Source organism: Marmota marmota, unplaced genomic scaffold, assembly GCF_001458135.2.
Source record: "Marmota marmota marmota unplaced genomic scaffold, marMar, whole genome shotgun sequence".
In the NCBI taxonomy this organism is placed as follows: domain Eukaryota; kingdom Metazoa; phylum Chordata; class Mammalia; order Rodentia; family Sciuridae; genus Marmota; species Marmota marmota.
In genome coordinates, this window is record NW_026000171.1 from 935384 (window position 1) to 954409 (window position 19026).

General features: G+C 40.2%; 1 pseudogene; it reads left to right on the forward strand.

Moving 5' to 3' along the window:
- LOC107154873 overlaps positions 1–19026 on the forward strand; it is a 146942-nt pseudogene that overhangs the window by 76515 nt on the left and 51401 nt on the right.

Sequence of the window (19026 nt, forward strand, 5' to 3'; positions counted from 1 at the left end):
GCAGGTCCGCCTACCTTGCAGGCGCGTGCAGCGGCTCTGTCCCTCTGCGGGCCGCTAGGCTTGTTCTGTCGGTGGTCGCAGTTCTGCCTACTTTGCAGACGCAGGCAGCGGCACTGCCCCTCTGCAGGCCTCTGGGGCTGTTCTGCCAGTGGGTCGCAGGTCCGCCTACCTTGCAGGCGCGGGGCGGGGGGCGGCTGTACCCTTCCTCAGGCCACTGGGCCTGTTCTGTCTGTGGGTTGCAGGTCTGGCCTGTTCTGTTGGTGGTCACAGTTCCGTCTACCTTGCAGGCTCGGGGGGAGGGGGCGGCTCTGCCTCTCAGCAGGCCGCTGCTCCTCTTCTGCTGGTGGGTCGCAGACCCGCCTACCTTGCAGGAGTCATTGGAAGCTCTGCCCCTCCGCAGGCCACTGGGCCTTTTCTGTTGGTGGTCACAGTTCCGCCTACCTGGCAGGCGCGGGGGGTGGGGGGCGGCTCTGCCCCTCAGCAGGCCGCTGGGCCTGCTCTGTGGGTGGTCACCTCAAAGTTACTTTATTCTTTGCTGTGTTTGTCCTTTGGAGTTTTCATGGAATTTGGTTAATTGTATTGGTTCTACATTCAGTAGTTCTTATTAAAATAGCTCTTTTTTAAAAGACAAATAAATGTATTGCTGAGTTTGCAACAATACTGCCCTCTGAACACCTCAGGATTTCTGTTCAGCACAATTATAGAGGCTCAGTTATGGTCTGAGTACATGTACTGTATGAATTTTACTCTTTCCTCTCTCAGGCTGTACAGCTGGATCAGTTTTCTCTGATCTATGAAGAGTAGAAGAGTAAAGGTGAAACCTACATTGGGTGATCTATTTCTTTATCTAAAATTCTGCTGATTTTTAATAATGGAAATTATATAAAAGTTTATTGCAAAGGTTTGATATTCCATTAGAATTCAGTGCCTAAGACAAACATACCCTCATAACATTTCAACCAGAGAACACTACACTCATATATCCCAGTGGATTATCTCAGATAAAACTTGCATGTAATGTTATTTTATCTCCACTGAGACATTCTAACTCTTGGAAGCTAGCAGTGGGTCAAATACTATTTTTAAAAAAGGAAAATAAAAAAGGAGGTAGTGTCACTTTAGGCAAATTTGTGTTTCTATCTGAGCCTAAACTACAATCAGTCATGCAAACCTGGTGGCCCTCTGGTGGTGCTGATGTTGACCTTTAATGTGAATGTGGAACTGAGTGGAAACCAGAGTTCACAGAGAAGGAGACCTGGTTCATCCACAGGCAGAGCCTTCATTCAGCCGGGTTTCTGTTCTGGAGGCTGGTCTTTGTTGTTCCTGTCACTGGACAACTGTAGTGATGGCTGATTTTATGATGCTCCTGTAGGTGTCATATTCTTTTAAACATAACCTCCTAAAGATTAGTGATTTCAGTTTGGAATTTGTATATCTGCATTTTGACTCTATAAGTAAGGTATACTATATCACTCCTCTATAATGATAGAAATTAAAATTATCAATGTAGTTACACTTTACTCATTCACTTCATTTTAATACATCAGCTTCAGAGAGAAAAGGGAGTATTTTAAGAAAGAATTTTAATAATTAGATCAATGCTTTTGATCTTCATTCCACTTTGATGGTTTACTTGGGGACAAATATAAGGAACATGCTATTTTCTTGAGAAAGAATTCCTTGTTGAACTTCATTACTACATAAAATTACTATTACATTACAGTTTCATATCTATAACCAAATACCTCTCCAAATTATGTGGACCCATACTTGAAATCACTTCCTGACCAGCTTCAGTAGATGTGTAATGGAGTCTTAGAACTCTGTTTATTATAAACAAAATAAACCCTTAAAAACACAAAATAAAAGAAAAAATAACAATGCTTAAGCTCAAATCTCTCATAACTTCTGTTCCTACTTATAAATGGCCTTTCTTTCTTCTATAATGTGAAGATTGATTTAAAGAACCTTGATTATTTTACTCACAATAACCTGTTTTCTATCTCAGCCTCACACTATTTAGTGGGCTCTTTTCTTATGCCTAAATGAGAAATAAGTATAAATTGTCAGTTTCCATACCTATTGATTTTTTCATTCATTAGCTAATGTTATATTAGTTGGAATTATTATCTGTGAATTGATAATTTCAGAGGATAAAATAGTGAAAAATTAATCCTAGTCTTTTTCTCATTGAGTTCACTTTCAGTGGATACATATGGATCTAATTTTTTTTTAAAAAGGAGATAGACTTCACAGAAAGTCATTAGATTAAAATGATTAAATTAAAATGATTAAAACACACAGATACATTTATAATATAAAGAATAATATATCCATATAAAAGAAAACAGCTTATTACATACTATGTATATTAATTTCTTAGACATATACCCATGTGTGTAGAGCAGTGTGTATATTCATTTCTTGAATCAACAATTTAGAATTGACCTCACAAATTCCTTCTCCAAAATTTGTCTTCTCACACTTCCTCCAAGAATTCACATTCAGGCACCATCTGTTGAATCCAAGCCCCACACCACAATCCTGAAAAACAAAAAGATTTCACAGCATTACTTGTGAATTGTAGCTTCCTCCTTCTATTGGCTGGTACATGTTGTTGTTTGTTTTTTCTCCCATAGGATTTGTGCATCTGGTTGGAGGACATGGACCTTGCTCTGGGCGAGTGGAAGTGAATTCTGGAGGAAAGTGGATTCCAGTATCTGATGGGAATTTCACATTATCCACAGCCCAGGTCATCTGTGCAGAGCTGGGGTGTGGCAAGGCTGCATCTGTCCTGGAGAACCTGCCCTTCAGAGAGGACAGTGAACAGATCTGGGCTGAAGAGTTCCAGTGTGAGGGGCAGGAGACTGGCCTCTGGTTCTGCCCCAGAGTGCCCTGCCCTGCAGGGAGCTGCCCCCACAGAGGGGCTGTGCATGTTGTCTGCTCAGGTGAGACTCACAACAGGACTTTAACCTCCCTACACAATCTATGGGGATAAGAAAAATGTGGGATGTTGCTAAACCTTGTCTTCTGCCAGGATATACAGATGTTCGGCTCATGAAAAATGGCAGCTCTGGGTGTGAGGGTCAAGTGGAGATGAAGACCTCTGGAGGCTGGAGAACACTCTGTGCCTCCCACTGGAATATGGCCAATGCCAATGTTGTTTGCCGTCAGCTGGGCTGTGGGGTTGCCATCTCCACCCCAAAGGGAGCATACTTTGTGGAAAGAGGAGATGAGATCTGGAGAGACCGATTCCACTGCTCAGGGTTTGAGTCCTTCCTGTGGAATTGCCCTGTGACTGCCCTGGGCGTTCCTGCCTGTGCCCATGGAAACACAGCCTCTGTGGTCTGCTCAGGTAAGAGAGGGCAGGGCTGACTGGTACTTGAGTGACATTTCTTTAAGAGCAAACAGCATGGAGAGCTGACTTCAAAAATGAGACATTTTGTGGTGAATTATGATTCTTAATTATCACTCATCTTTCAGCCCTGTCAAAAATATTAAGAAGATTGGTTTTAAGTAAGAATTATAATTTATTGAAATTCATACATAACACTATATAACAATGAATGACAGCTTTATCACATTCCTCACCCTGGACTATCAGAGAGCAGCAGCAGCTCCCAGAAGTCACTCTCACATTCCTCCAGTCACTGTGCCTTCCTCCCCTCCAAAAAAGTACACTGTATCTAACTTTTGTTGCCAAAGAATATTTTCTTCAGATTTTGAGCTTCATGTAAAATCATGCACCATGTTCTCTTTTTGTGTCTTCTTTGACTCAACATAATGTTTACAATTTACCCATGTTTTTATTTTTAGCTGAGTCCTATTTTTATTTTTGTAGAGTTTTCTGCAAATAACTACAGGATCATAAATTGATAATTCAAATGATGTGGAGATTTGAGTTGTTTGCACTTTTTGAGTACCCAAATAATTATCCTACAAGTTACCATTGTCAATATTGTTTGATGCAAATATGGATATATTTGTTTATCTTTATTAACCCTTGTCCTTTCATATGCCCCCTCTTTATATGGTCTTCTTTCTGGAGTCAAATTCTTGTTCTTTATGAAGCACAGCATATCAACATTTGCTGCACTTATAGTGTTCTAGTGTCCTTTTAAAAAGAACTTAATTATCATAAGATTATAAAAAATATTCTTCAAGAGTACCTTGTGCATATTTAGTTACATTTCTTTTACATATAGTTGAACAATCTTTCTGGAATTGGTATTTTATATAGTGTGTGTTGTGAAAAAACTTTCACATCATTGTTTGGATATCCAATTGACTCAGAATCATTACTGAAAAGCCTTTTCCACACTGCTGCGTCACGGTTGAAATACACAGGGTGCAGATATTACTGACTCTTGCTCTATGCTCTGTTCCATTCCATTCTATCATTTTCTAGGCTTGTAGCTATGCACACCTCCTTAACTATAACTTTATAGCATGTCTGATTAACTTTTGTAAAGATTTCTTTAAAGTAACTGCACTAATTGTGTTGTTTTTCCAGGCCAGTACATTGGTCATGCTTGATCTTCTGCATTTCAAACACATTTTACAAACAACATGATATATTTAATTCAATAATAGAATGATGCTCTTTAGATTAAGTTTGGATTTGACCTAAACATCAATATGGAGCTAATTAATGTACATGGTATATCTCTAATTTCCCTCAGAAATTAAATGTAACTTTCACTAGGTATACTATTGGTGTTTTATGTTTTTGATGTTATTTTATGAGTTTCTTTTAGTAAAATGTCCTAGGACATTTAATGTTTTAGTCTTCTTTTTTGTACTGTGACAGAAAGGCCTGACAAGAACAATTTTAGGAGAAAAAAATTATTTTGAAGCCGAAGGTTTCAGAAGTCTCAGTCCATAGATATCCTACTCCATTCCTTGTGGTTGGAGGTAAGGTAGAATATCATGGAGGAAAAGTGAAGCAGGGTAAAGGAGGTCAGCAGATGGCCACCAAGAAGCAGAAATGGGGAAAACTCTGCTCAACAAAGACAACATATAAATCCCAAAATCATGCCAACAGGGACCCATCTTATCCAGCCACAACATATATGACTATTATCACCACCTAGTTAATACTAACAAGGATTAACGTGCTGATTAAGTTAAGATATTCCTAACCCAATCATTTCACTTGTAAACTTTTCATTGACTCACACATAAGCTTTTCTGGGATACCCAGTATCTAAACATCACAACTAGTTTTCACATTCACTTTTTTGGTGGCTTTGTTTTCCTTTTCCTCTTTCACTTATTTCATTATTTTTCTTGATGATTTGAGAATTCTGAATAATCTTCAAAGATAGCACAAAATTCCCAGATGACCCTGACCCTGATTCCCCAATGCTATTACTTTTTCTACATTATCCCCTCTCCCTGCCACATTTTTCCTTGAATATGTAAAATATTTCTGACTGACTAGTTAAGAGTAGGTGAATAAGATATTTCATTATTCTTGAAATATTATCAAGACTATTTATATAACCACAGTGTCATTGCCAATTTCCATAAAATAACCTGTTGGCTTCCTCATATGATGGAGAATGTGTGGTACTTGTCTCTCTGTGTCTTGGTTGTTGAACTTAATGTCCTATGATTCCATCTATTTTGATGCAAAAGGCAAGACACCATTCCTTTTATGGTCATATTTATACCACATTCTCTTTATGAATTTCTCTTGCAATGGACATGTGATTCCATACTATAGCTATTGTGAATAATGCCCCACAAAATATGGAAATGTATGATTGCTGTTTCACAGTAAATATCATTGTCCTAGTTGCTATAGTTTTTTAATGCATCACTGCCCCCCCCAAAAAAATAGCAACACAAGTAAAAATATATTTCATTTTGCCCATAATTTCCAGATTCATAAATTTGGCAAGGACTCTTGGCAGTTGTCTCTTGTGGTCTCATTAGGTTACACTTGATCTCATCTGCAGCTGAGGTCATTGAAGACTTGGCCAAGCTGGGAATCCAGGACAGTTTATTCACATGGCTGGTAGCTTAAAGTTCACTGGGGTTACTGACAGAACCACCTCAAATGTTCTCTCCTACATGATAGTCTCTACAGAGTAGATTTCCCATTAAGCAAACATCCTACCAAGTCACAGGAGGAGGCCTGACTTTCTTATCTAGGTTCCTAAGTCAAGCTGTGCTGGCTTCACTTCATTCTGTTGCTTGTAGACATTATAGACAACTCACCACTGTCAGCCCAGATGGGAGGGCAGGAGGAATGGATAGCACAGGTCAATAGAATGTCACAGATTTTGTGGGTATTTTCAAAACTACAAGTGTGTTAAATATCTCACTTTGTGTATTATCTAATTTTATTTTTGTGCAATCAATTATGGTCTTAATATCTAAAACTTGTAGAGTATATAGGAATGTTAAGTTCTCTCACAAACTCTCTTAGTATCCTATTATATTTCTTATGGTTTTGTCTTTCTGTTTTTCACTCTGTGTTTTCCCATGTTAATGCACTTAATTTTTCTATTTCATGTTAACCTACAGTATTGTTAGACTCATCCTCTGGTTTCTTATTTTTAGCTACTGACTATATAGGTTCATTTTACTTGGTGCTTTTTAGTTATACATCACTCACAAATATTTATTGGATTTTTGTTATTTTCTACCAAGATGCACCATCTTTATGACAAATATTCTTTTATAAAATATTATACAAGTTTCCTGGTTGTTTAAATATGATTCCTCCTCTTTGTTTAAATGTAAATTTTACTTGTGTACTCCCAGGAAAAAATGGCAAACATGCTGAGATTTTCAGAGTGTCACCTACTACCTTTGAATGCCCAAATGCTTCCATGGAAAAATAGCTAAATATAGTTTTATTTTTCTCTGAACTTGACTCCTAAGTCTTGCTTCCCTGGGAGCTTTATTCACACTTTCCTAAAGTCATTCCTGGGACTTTATTAGATTTACACTTCATTGAAGAGAGAAGTGTGTCTCAGAAGCAGAAGCAGAATCCTTGAATAGGAGATAGGAAGTTACTGATCATGGGCTACAGCTTTCAGATGCCATCACTGGATTATTGTCAAGTTTAATTCAGTTTTCTGCTCTCTACTCCCATCTGTAGGAAACCAGATCCAGCTGCTGTCCCAGTGCAATGACTCCTGTTCTGACCCAGAAAGCTCTGCAGCCTCAGAGGGCCACTCTGACAACTGCTCAGGTGAGCAAGGATCCCAGCACCAAAGGCTTCCCATTCCCTGTGCAAATGCCCACTGACATGACCTTGTCTCTCCTCAGACAGCAGACAGCTCCGCCTGGTGGATGGGGGAAGTCACTGTGCAGGGAGAGTGGAGATCCTGCAGCAGGGCTCTTGGGGCTCCATCTGTGATGACAGCTGGGACCTGAGTGATGCCCACGTGGTGTGCAGACAGCTGGGCTGTGGAGTGGCCCTGGAGGCCACCATCTCTGCTCACTTTGGAGAGGGATCAGGGCCTATCTGGCTGGATGAGCTGAACTGCACAGGACAGGAGGCCCATGTGTGGCAGTGCCCTTCCCAGGGCTGGGGACAGCACAACTGTAGTCACAAGAAAGATGCTGGAGTCATCTGCTCAGGTCTGTGATACATTTTGTGCATAGGCTGGAAGGGTCTGCAGGATGGTGTCTGAGCCCTAGGGCTGGTATTGGGTAGTTGCTGACAGGGCAAAGATGAGGTGGTGCCTCTCACAATTCCTGTCCCTGCAGCAGAGGAGAAGATGAGGCGCTTCCATTTCCTGCTGTAGCAGCTGAACTTCTGCTCCTTCCATCTCAGCACTGTCCCCTGACACAGTCTTTCTCTACAGTGTCCATTTAAAGCAGTCATCACTCTTCTGTTACCTGCCAGTGCAACATCCTGACCCACTGAATTAGTCTTCTATTTCTTCTGTAACAAGTTACCATAGACTGAGGGTCTTAAAACAATACAAATTTATCACCTTACAGTGTGTAGGTTAGAAGACTGAGCTGGGTCTGTGTGGGCTATCAACAGGTGACAGCAGGCTGCAACAGCTGGAGCTCTGGGAATTCTCTTTTTCTTACCTTTTTCCACTTCTATAAATTACCTGACTTCCTTGTATGACCCCTTCCTTCTTCAACTCAAATTGTTTCAACCGTCTCATCATTCCATGTTCACATCACACTCTAGTGAGGGCCAGAATGGCTTATCTGTTTGTGAGGATACAGGTATAAGTATATCATTACATTGGGGAAATCCTATCCAGGATGATCCAGGATAATCTCACAATGAAAGCATACTTTTGTTAATTTTGTTTTTGTTTTTGTTTGTTATTTTGGTGCTGGGCTTGAACCAAGGGACTCAACCACTGGAGCAGAACCATGGCACTTTTGTTTATTTTTTATTTTGAGACAGAGTCATATTAAATTGCTTAGAGCCTCACTAAGTTGCTGAGGCTGGCTTTGAACATGAGATGTTCCTGCTTTAGCCTTCCAATCAACTTGGAATACAAGCATGTCCCATCTTGCCTAGAGAGAAAGGATTCTTTTCTTAATCTTGTTTGAAAAGCCCTTTTGCAATGTGAGCTCAAATATTCACAAGCCCTCAGGATCAAGAAGTAGTCATATTTGGAGCTCCACTCTTCTACCACCCCTCTGTTTATACTCATTTTTTAGGATCTGTCAGATGGTTAGTCAGATAGCAGATAAAGAATTCACTTCCTGCAGAGTCCCCAGATCATTGTTCCTGCCTATGCATTTGGTAATATTACATTGTTGTAGAAACAGAAAGAGAGGTACAAGTAGGCAAAACACGTTAAAGGGACAAAAATTCCAGTCTTCCACCTAGTGGGCATTTACTCAGCAGAGTCAGCAATGAACATTCACTAATTAGGAATAAAGAAGAAATAGCAGTAAGAGTTGAATGCTCACTGAGCCCTGTTTTCCTCCTTTCCATTTCAGAGTTCCTGGCCCTCAGGCTGGTGAGCGAGGACCAGAAGTGTGCTGGGTGGCTGGAGATTTTCTATAATAAAACCTGGGGCAGTGTCTGCCACAGCCATATGGAACCCATGACCTTATCCATGATCTGCAGACAACTTGGCTGTGGAGACACTGGGACTCTGGATTTCTTGGTTCCTCCCAGAGAACGTTCTAGACCCCACTGGGTAGATGGAATCCACTGTCGGGAAACTGATACCTCTCTCTGGCAGTGTCCTTCTGATCCCTGGAAACACCAATCTTGCTCTGCAAAGGAGGAAGCTCATATCACATGTAGAGGTGACCTACTGTCTATTTTTATGTGTTTGTCCTATGCCTGTAGGTTGTTGTCAGGAAAATTTTATATATTCAAATATAATGGATGAGTTGAAATAAATCTACAGAATGAATACTGGATAGAGCTTACTTTATCCAACTCTTGAAATCCTGTTTCAAAGGCAGATATAAGAAAATCTGCAGGCTGGGGATGTGGCTCAAGTGGTAACATGCTCCCCTGGCATGCGTGGGGAGCTGGGTTCGATCCTTAGCACCACATAAAAATAAAATAAAGATGTTGTGTCCACCGAAAACTGAAAAATAAATATTAAAAAATTCTCTCTCTCTCTCTCTCTCATCTTAAAAAAAAAAGAAAATCTGCAATGATAGAAATTTATATGAAAAGTACCGGAGACTGAACTGAGCATATGGGAGCATCAAGTTAGGCTCTGATAAACATTCTTGGCAATTAGCTAATGCAGTCTCAGATTATATTAATTAATCTGTATTTCCTTAGTGAGAGAGTGAATGATTAGACCTCAGTAATACACATTGCTTACTGTGTGCTATCACTTTTTCCCCACCCCACCATACCACAAATAATGTGGCTTAATCGTCACAATCAACTGATGATAGGTATCGTGGTGATCATTTATTTCAGAGGAGGAAACTGAGGTTAGGAGTAAACACTTCATCTCCCTCCAACTTTCAAACCAGTGGGGAACAATTTGGGGAATCAAGTATATTGGACTCTTTACTCTGAAATCCATCTACACCAGACAGAATACCTGTCAGTTTATTTTGTTGATGGAAAGTAATCAAGTGACATGTAAGTAGAAAAGTAATTCCAGGCAGGAAGACAGACACAAGAAGAAAACACTGCCCCTGTCCTCATGGAGTTTGCACTCCAGCCCAACTACACAACCATGTATAAGGTGCTATGGAAATGTGTGATTTTGGAAAAAAGAGAAAAAATTTTTTTGAGAACTTAAGGAGCACTAAAGGTTCAATGAGAGAAGAAAGTAGAGGATTTATCAGTGTAAGTACTGACTTGGGAGGAGCATAGTGACCTTGAGATACCATGAGCAGAGGAGGAAGAGGATGAGAAGAGTGATACATGATTACCTGGATGGGTAGGAAGAGCTCAAGGCCTCTTCAAAGCATGTCCCAAATAATAATCCTGTTGAAAAGATGTTTGTTAATCTTCCCCTCTGCCACATCATGGGGAACTGCTGTGAGATGAGGGGCCTGGTCTCCCCTTATTTTCTTCTTTGAAGTCACCTCCTCACAGTCCCAGTGATCTTGGTTGATATTACCTCCTCTGAGCCTTTATCCATATGCTACTGCAAACTTATGCCCACTTCATCCCTCTCCCAGAAAACGTTCCATGGGACCTATTGGAAATTGAAGCCTATCATCTTCTAATGTTTTTAAGACCTGTAATGTCCCCTTAATTTTCTTGTTCTGATAAAAACCTGGCTGTCCTCTGAGAACAATGAAGTTCTTGTCATTTGGAGGCTCTGTGCTTCCTTTTCAACATGCTTTTTATTTCTATGTCAAATCTTAGAATTAAGTTTGTAATTATCCACGCTATTCTTAGAATATTTCTGCTGTGCCCTGTAATTTTTAATGAATTCTTTTCTTTTTCTCCATGTCCAACAGTTTGATTTTGCCCATGAGGTGGTACCTGCCAGCACTTTTGGTGTCACTCTCCAGCTTGGTCATTCCCCTCATCCAGGAAGTCTGAAGTACTAGGCTCCTCAGGCTCCTCTGTCTCCTGTTCCCGGTGCTTCCAGGAACCTTGCACACAACTGAGATAACATCCTGGACTCTCAATTATTGGCTTTCTCCCTTTGAAGCACTCCACTTACATTGCATCTCCCTGTATGGCCACACTATTGACCATCACTAACTGTCCAGGTTGAGATCTTGATTGCATTGTTCCCTCTCTGACTATTGCTTCTTTTCCTTATGGCACATATTCTTGATGCTCCTTTTCCAGATATTTCATCCTCATGCATATTACAAACATTTTCCTTTATCAGTTTCCCAGGTTTCCACTCTCCTCATGATTGCACATGTTCTTCTTACCCTGATTAGACAACATGATGCTCCATTATAATCCTTCCCCTTCAAGTACTCTCAATTCCCTAGTCTCTTCTTTATCTGTCAATGACAAGAATGGTTGTTTTAACTACCTAACTCATGTTTTAACTACATCACTCCATGCCCTCCTTGCCTGCCTGTACTGGACTAGGCAAGGACTGCTGAATCATGGACAAGTACTGTATCTTGTTATAATATGAAATTATCCTGCTATTCTATTTGAATTTGAATCCAACCTCTGATGGACCATCCACACTGGCCCATATTCCAGTTTGCTTCTCTCACATGTGCTTTTGCCCTTTCTATAACATGTTATTTTACAAATTCTCAGATCTCCTGCATGCTGATATTTTAACTCCCAGTTTCTTAATCTCATCCCAGTTTCTTACTCTCCCTACTGTGTTCTTATCCTTCCATATATTAGGCCATTAGCACTCAAGTGTGTGCGCTCTATAAGAACCAGATGGTGGCCCCATTGACCTTTAGAAATCATTGAGAAAAAGACTTTTAACTACTCAGGATAGGAAATGTAACATTTCTAGAATTGTGTTACCAGATCCTATGGAGAACTCTGCAAATAATAAGTTTAACTCTGATAGCAGCTACATAATAATTTGTACCTAGACATCTAACTATATTATACTGTGTTTAATCTCTTTTCTTATTTTTTACATAATTGATTCTTCTACTCATTTTGGTAGGAATTGAAACTTAGCTGCTGCCCTGGTGTAAATGACTCCATGTGTTACACAGCAAGCTCTGCAATCTGAAAGTGGATTCCACCAACTGATTTGTTGAGGGTGGAATAGCATAGGACAAGAAAATCCTCCTCTTTTGCTTTGTAAATACAACCATTGACATAATTGTTTTCTCCTCAGAGACCCCAAAGCTACGCCTGGTGGACAGTGGCAGTCGCTGTGCAGGCAGAGTGGAGATCCTTCACCAACATTCCTGGGGCACTGTCTGTGATGAGAGATGGGACCTGAGAGATGCCCATGTGGTGTGCAGACAAATTGGCTGTGGAGTTGCCATTGATGCCATGCACCATGCACAATTTGGGGAAGGATCAGGGCCCATCTGGCTGAGCCAGCTGCAGTGCACAGGAGAGGAGGACCAAGTGTGGAAATGCCCATCTCATGGCTGGGGGCAGCACAACTGTGCACACAGTGAGGATGCAAGTGTCATCTGCTCAGGTAGGGTCTGAACATTCTCCACAGCATAAGAGAATGGAAAGGACCAAACGTGTTTATCTGATCTTGGGGAAATAAGAGACAGATGAGCCATGGAGGATTAAGAGGTCCCCATGAATGCTGGTTACTCAAAACAGCAGTATATGATGGGCTTTATTTAATTCTTTCTTGTAAATCTCAGGTAGTGTCTTTTCTCGGCAGTCATACTTGACAAGATAAGGTTTCTTTATAGAATTATTCCACATAAAATCATCTTCATAATTCTGGTTCTATGATTTACTATTTGTATGGTTACCTATAAATTACGATGCATATAATCTTTTCAAAAGACAGACAAGAATGGGGTTCACTTTTTTTCAGTTGAATTAAGTGTTTATATATGTATAGCCAGAAACAGTTTTGCACTGGGTTAGTAGGTGTATGGGCACAGGGATGGGATTAAACACATCACAGGGGAATTATGGATTACTGCAAACTTGCAATTCTTCTTTCCAGATTTAGACATCAGAATTATCAACTCATTGGTAGGAAGGGCCAGAGAACTATGAAATGTTCTGAGTCACAGATATCCCTTCCATCATCACTACAATAGATTGTTTCTACATTTCTTTTTCAAAGCAATAAACTTATACTTGGGATATGGATTTAACTCTGTGCTGGCAGATTAATGTTAGATGTAATAAAATATTAATGCATATGTATTATAGTAAGATGTTATATAGTTTAGGACTAGAACCGGGATGGTTGTTCAATGATCTCCCACAAATGCACCATATTAATTGTTATTCACACACCAAACTGGCTTCATAAGAGACAATAACCTAGATGAGCGCCTGCTTTTACTACAATAAAAAGAAAAGACACATTGAAGAAGGAAGGAAGATAAGACTTGCCCATTTCCCAACCTCAAGCAGCCCAACATGAAGGGAAATGCATTCTTGGGAAATGGAAAGGGAATTAAACCCAGACCTTACACTTGAAACCCAGGATTATGCCTGCCATAGTGAAACTTGGTGCCTGACAGAGCCCAACAGTACTGTCCCCTTGCCAGTAACCTTACACTGAGACTCTGGAACTGTGTTCAGTTGGGCAGCAAAGAGACTGTCTCCACCACAACTATTCCAACCTCTAGCAGAATCAGAGAAAGCAAGACTCCTTAGAGGACCAGGCAGAGAGTTGGCATAGGAGTTTGTCTTGAAGTTCAGTCCAGGCCCACCATGATCATACCCAGCACCAAGTAAGAATTAGAGGTCTCAAATGTAGAAGGGGAGATAACAAAGCAACCTCTGTGCTGGTGGGACAGAGTCAAGAAGAGCCTGCAGCACCTGTGGCTGGTTGCAAGAATTTGGAGACTTGAGTCCACCTCAGCAGTAGGCAGCTCATAGTATTTAGTTTCTTTGTCCCTCCCAAGTCCTTGGCAGGCTGTGGCTTTAGGATGTGACAACAGACAAATGGACATTTGCAGCATTGGTGGTCACCTACCTCATTCCTCCTCAACCCCCAGCAGCGTAACATGGAGAGAGTTGAGTGTTTGCATGACAGTGAAAAGTTAGTTGAGCAGTTATGACTGGGAGCCTCAGATTCTTATCAACATAAATTATAATACAGCTCTCAAAGATGAAAGATAAAGACTCTCAGACATCAAGAGAGAAAAAAAGAAATAACATATATAAGCAGTTCCAATTCACCTGATGGCAGACTTCTCAACAGTAAACATATAGGTCAGAAGTGAGTGCCATGAGATTTTCATAAATCTGAAGAAAATCCTGCAAATCAAGAATATTGAATCCAGAAATTCTATCCTTCAGAAATAAGGGAGGTACAAAGACATTATCAAACATCCGGTGCCCACAAATTACCATATGATACAGCAATCCCAATGCTCAGCATATGTCCAAAGGAAGTGAAATCACCATGTTAAAGAGACATCTGGACTCCCATGTTTCTGGCAGCACTATTCATAGTAGCTAAGAAATGGAAATAATCTAAATGCCCATTAGCTGATAAATGGACAAATAAATGAAATACAATGGGATACTATTTAGCCATAAAAAGTGAATTAAATCTTTACATTTGACATAACATGCATGGGAATTTTCTGAAGAATACAGAAGAAGCTTACAGGATCTGGGGGATAGCCTTCAAAGATTGACAAAGAGCACATAAGAATTACCTTAGCTATACTTAAGACCCTGGTGTAGGAAGGGCAACCTGTGTACATTGTGTGAATTCAGTACACTCCTCAGTACATTCCTCATTTCAGGAGGAAAATGATTTGCAAGAGTGACTCAAAGCTGAGGTATTGAGAAGATTGGAATAGAGGAAGAAAAGGTCTATTGGATGATACTCTCAGAAGAAACCTGAAAAAGGCTCAGAGGAACAATGTGTCTACGGAGCAAAAGATCAGACAAGGATATAAATGGATGCAATTTTTAATTTACTCAAGTGAGAATGATTCATATAAATCAATAGTTTTCTGCAGATGCAATTTTTATTCCTTTTTCACCCAGTGACTCACAAACATCAAATGGCTTAAAACTGGGTTTCTCCCCACTGGATGTAAAGCTCTACAAAGATGATGACATTATTTTCTTTAAATATACAAACACAGCACCTAGAAACACATCTGGAAAGTGACAAATTCTGAAAACATGCTAGTGTTGTGAATAACAAAACAGGAAAGCAGACTCTTAATATTGTCTTTGTACACCTTTCTCCTATATCAGGCCTAAGAGGAAAGTTCAGATTGTGTCTCCTTTGAAGACCTCTCTGCTGAATTTTTATCCTTTCCCATTGGAGGCATTTTTACCCACACTGGGTAAATTCCATTTTGATGACTTACTTTGAAAAGAAAAATTATTGAACATGTTATTTTTCAGAGAAAGGATTCCCTTCTTCAGGACATCAACCTACAATTACATTACAATTGCATATCTGTAGTCAGATTTTGCCCCAAAGTTCGGAATAAATATTCAAAATCACTTCCTGATCAACTTCAATAGATGTCTAATGGCTTCTTCCAATTCTGCTTATTAGAAACAGAATGATCCCTTGAAACAAAACAAAAAGGCAAATAAGCATCTTCAAACATCTTGACAACTTCTGATGCTACTTCTTATTGGGGGTGGAGAGGTACTAGAGATTGAACTCAAGGGCACTCAATCACTGAGCCACATCCCCAGCCCTTTTTGTATTTTATTTAGAAAGAAACAGACTGACCAATTAGTAGCTTAGCACCTTGCCATTACTAAGGCTGCTTTGAACTTGAGATCCTCCTGGCTCAGCCTCCAGATACACTGGGATTATAGGCATACACCACCTTGCCCAGCTTATCTTACTTCTAAATTCTCTGTTTTATTTAATGGGAAGGGTGGTGCAAAGAAGCCAGATTATCTTAGTCACCATAACCTACTTTCCATCTCTGTCTCACACTATTTAGTGGGATATTTTCTCATCTCTAAGTGGGAAATTAATATAAATTGTCATTTTTGATACATTTTGAATTTTTCCATTTTTTAACAAATGTTAACTTAGTTGTAATGATTATTTGTGAACTGAAAGTTTCTGAGGATAAAAGAGTGAAAAGTTAATCCTACTCTTTTTCTACAGTGAGTTCAAATTCAGGGGATAGGGCTTATTAAAAAGGAGGTAGACTGACACAGACAGAGACAGACAAACACACAGGTATATTGTAATACATAGAATAATATGTTCATATTATATACAAATATATATATATATATATATATATATATTTGTCAGCTATATACAAATATATATATATATTTCACAGCTTTCCTGAGACATGTAGCTCCCAATTCCAAACCATTGTAACGGTTATGTTCTTCCACAGGATTTGTGCGTTTGGATGGAGGAGGTGGACCTTGCTCTGGGCAAGTGGAAGTGAATTCTGGAGGAGGATGGACTCCAGTATCTTATGGGAATTTCACATTACCCACTGCCCAGGTCATCTGTGCAGAGCTGGGGTGTGGCAAGGCTGCATCTTTTCTCTTGGACCTGCCCCTCAGAGTGGCCAGTGAACTGGTCTGGGCTGAAGAGTTCCAGTGTAAGGGATGGGAGCCTGAGCTCTGGTTCTGCCCCAGAGTGCCCTGTCCTGCAGGCAGCTGCCCCCACAGAGGGGTTGTGCAAGTTGTCTGCTCAGGTGAGACCCACATCAGGACTTTAACCTTTTTGCACACTCTGATGTGGTAACAAACGTGCGATGTTATTGAAATCCTGTCTTCTCCTGCCAGAGTACACAGAAGTCAGGCTCATGAAAAATGGCAGCTCTCAGTGTGAGGGTCAAGTGGAGATGAAGACCTCTGGAGGCTGGAGATCACTCTGTGCCTCCCACTGGAATATGGCCAATGCCAATGTTGTTTGCCGTCAGCTGGGCTGTGGAGTTGCCATCTCCACCCCAAAGGGAGAGTACTTTATAGAAGGAGGAGATGAGATATGGAGAGACCGATTCCACTGCTCAGGATCTGAGTCCTTCCTGTGGAATTGCCCTGTGACTGCCCTGGGTGTTCCTGCCTGTGCCCATGGAAACACAGCCTCTGTGGTCTGCTCAGGTAAGAAAGGTCAGTGCTGACTGGTACTTGAGTGACATGTTTCTAAGTTCAGACAGCATGGAGAGCAGAATAGAAATAAGAGACATTCCTTTGTGTAATATGATTCTTCTCGGTGAAAATTCATTTGTCAGACCCTGTCAAATGTAATTCAGAGGAATTTTTTTTGATTGACAAAGGCTAAAAGTTTATTATTACCTATATAATTTAAGCACACAGAAAAACAGAGTAAGATAAGGAACACACATTTTGTTCTGCAAAGTTATCTCAAATCTTAAACTTTTACTACCACATTTGCTTCAAACACTTTTATTATTATTTTTATTTTTCTTACTAACTCTACATTATAGTAGAATGTATTTTGATGTATTATACATATCTGGAGTATAAATTCTCATTCCTCTCTGTTGCGAGGGGGCAAAATTGTGACATATGCAGTCGAGGGGAGAAATAAAAAATGTTCACGTGCTTCTGCCCCTTTCAATGCTTTATTCACTAAAAGTACTCAATACAATTTCACTCTATAGGTTCTTAATCAAGCAAACAACAATACTTAATGCTAGGCACTACAATAGACATAATCAATGCACAGCAAACTGTTCTAGATTAATTCTAAGCACTGCAAAACACACCTAATCATGATAGGCTAATGAGAGACATTTCCTCTGCATGCTAAGTCAAAATGTCTTAAGCCTTAGGCTTTATGTCCAGTAGATGCACACTCACTCAGACCACGATGACCAGGTCCAGAACCAAGGCAGGCTTTTCCTGGATTGGAGTGGACGACCGGTTGAGGAGAGGGTTGTAGGGAGAAGTTGCGGCTCTCACCAAGGTCCAGAAAAGGCGGTAGAGTTTGAGAGCAGAGAGGATCACACAGAGGCTCAGGAAATGATGACAAGTGATGGAATGTCAGATCCTCATCGGGCTCTCCAGCTGGAGTGCATTCTTGTTTCGGTTGGCTGAATTCCTATTCATTTGCTCTATTATTTATACTAAAATTTGGGGGGGTGACCCCCCTTTCAGTCTTTATCAGCTACCACCAGTTTTCTCAGTCACATCATTTACTCTGGGGTCAGAAACATCTGGTCTGATGGTCTCCACCCTGATCTTCTCACCTTCCCCTCTTATCAGGGGAGGACAGCCTGCCAGTGGCTTCACTCTGTTTATCAGGGTGAGAGGAAGTAACTTGTTTGAGGCCGTACTGGAGGGATCTGTGGGTGTTGCCTGGTGAAACTGCAGGTTTCAAACTGGAGTTTTTAAAATGGAGTTGCTTAGGCTCAGGCCTAAGGCCATCCTAACACTCTGATTGTACATGGTGTAGAGTTACACCAGTCATGTAATCATAAATGCACATAGGGTGATAATGTCTGATTCACTCTACTATCCTTACTACCCTTATATAACTTCCCCTCCTTTCACTCTCCTCTGTATAATCCAAAGTAACTCTATTCTTTCCTAGCTCCCACACACTTTATTGTGAATTAGCACCTGCATATCAGAGAAAACATTTAGCCTTTGTTTTTTGGTGATTGGCTTATTTCACTTAGCATGATAATCACCCGTTCAATCATTTACTGCCAAATGGCATAATTTCATTCTTCTTTATGGCTGAGTAATATTCCAATGTGTGTGTGTGTGTGTGTGTGTGTGTGTGTGTGTGTATATATATATATATATATATATCATATTTTATATAGTATATATAGTATAAAGACATCTATGTTGGTTCCATAGCTTAGCTATTGTCAGTTGAGCTGCTATGAATTTTGATGTGTTGTGTAGCTACAGCATACTGATTTTTAGTCCTTCAGGTATATGCTCTGCAGTGGGAAAACTGAGTCAAATTGTGGTTTCATTCTAAATTTTCTGAGGAATCTCTATACCACTTTGCATAAGCACATTGTATGAGTATACTTTTCCCCATATACTTGCCA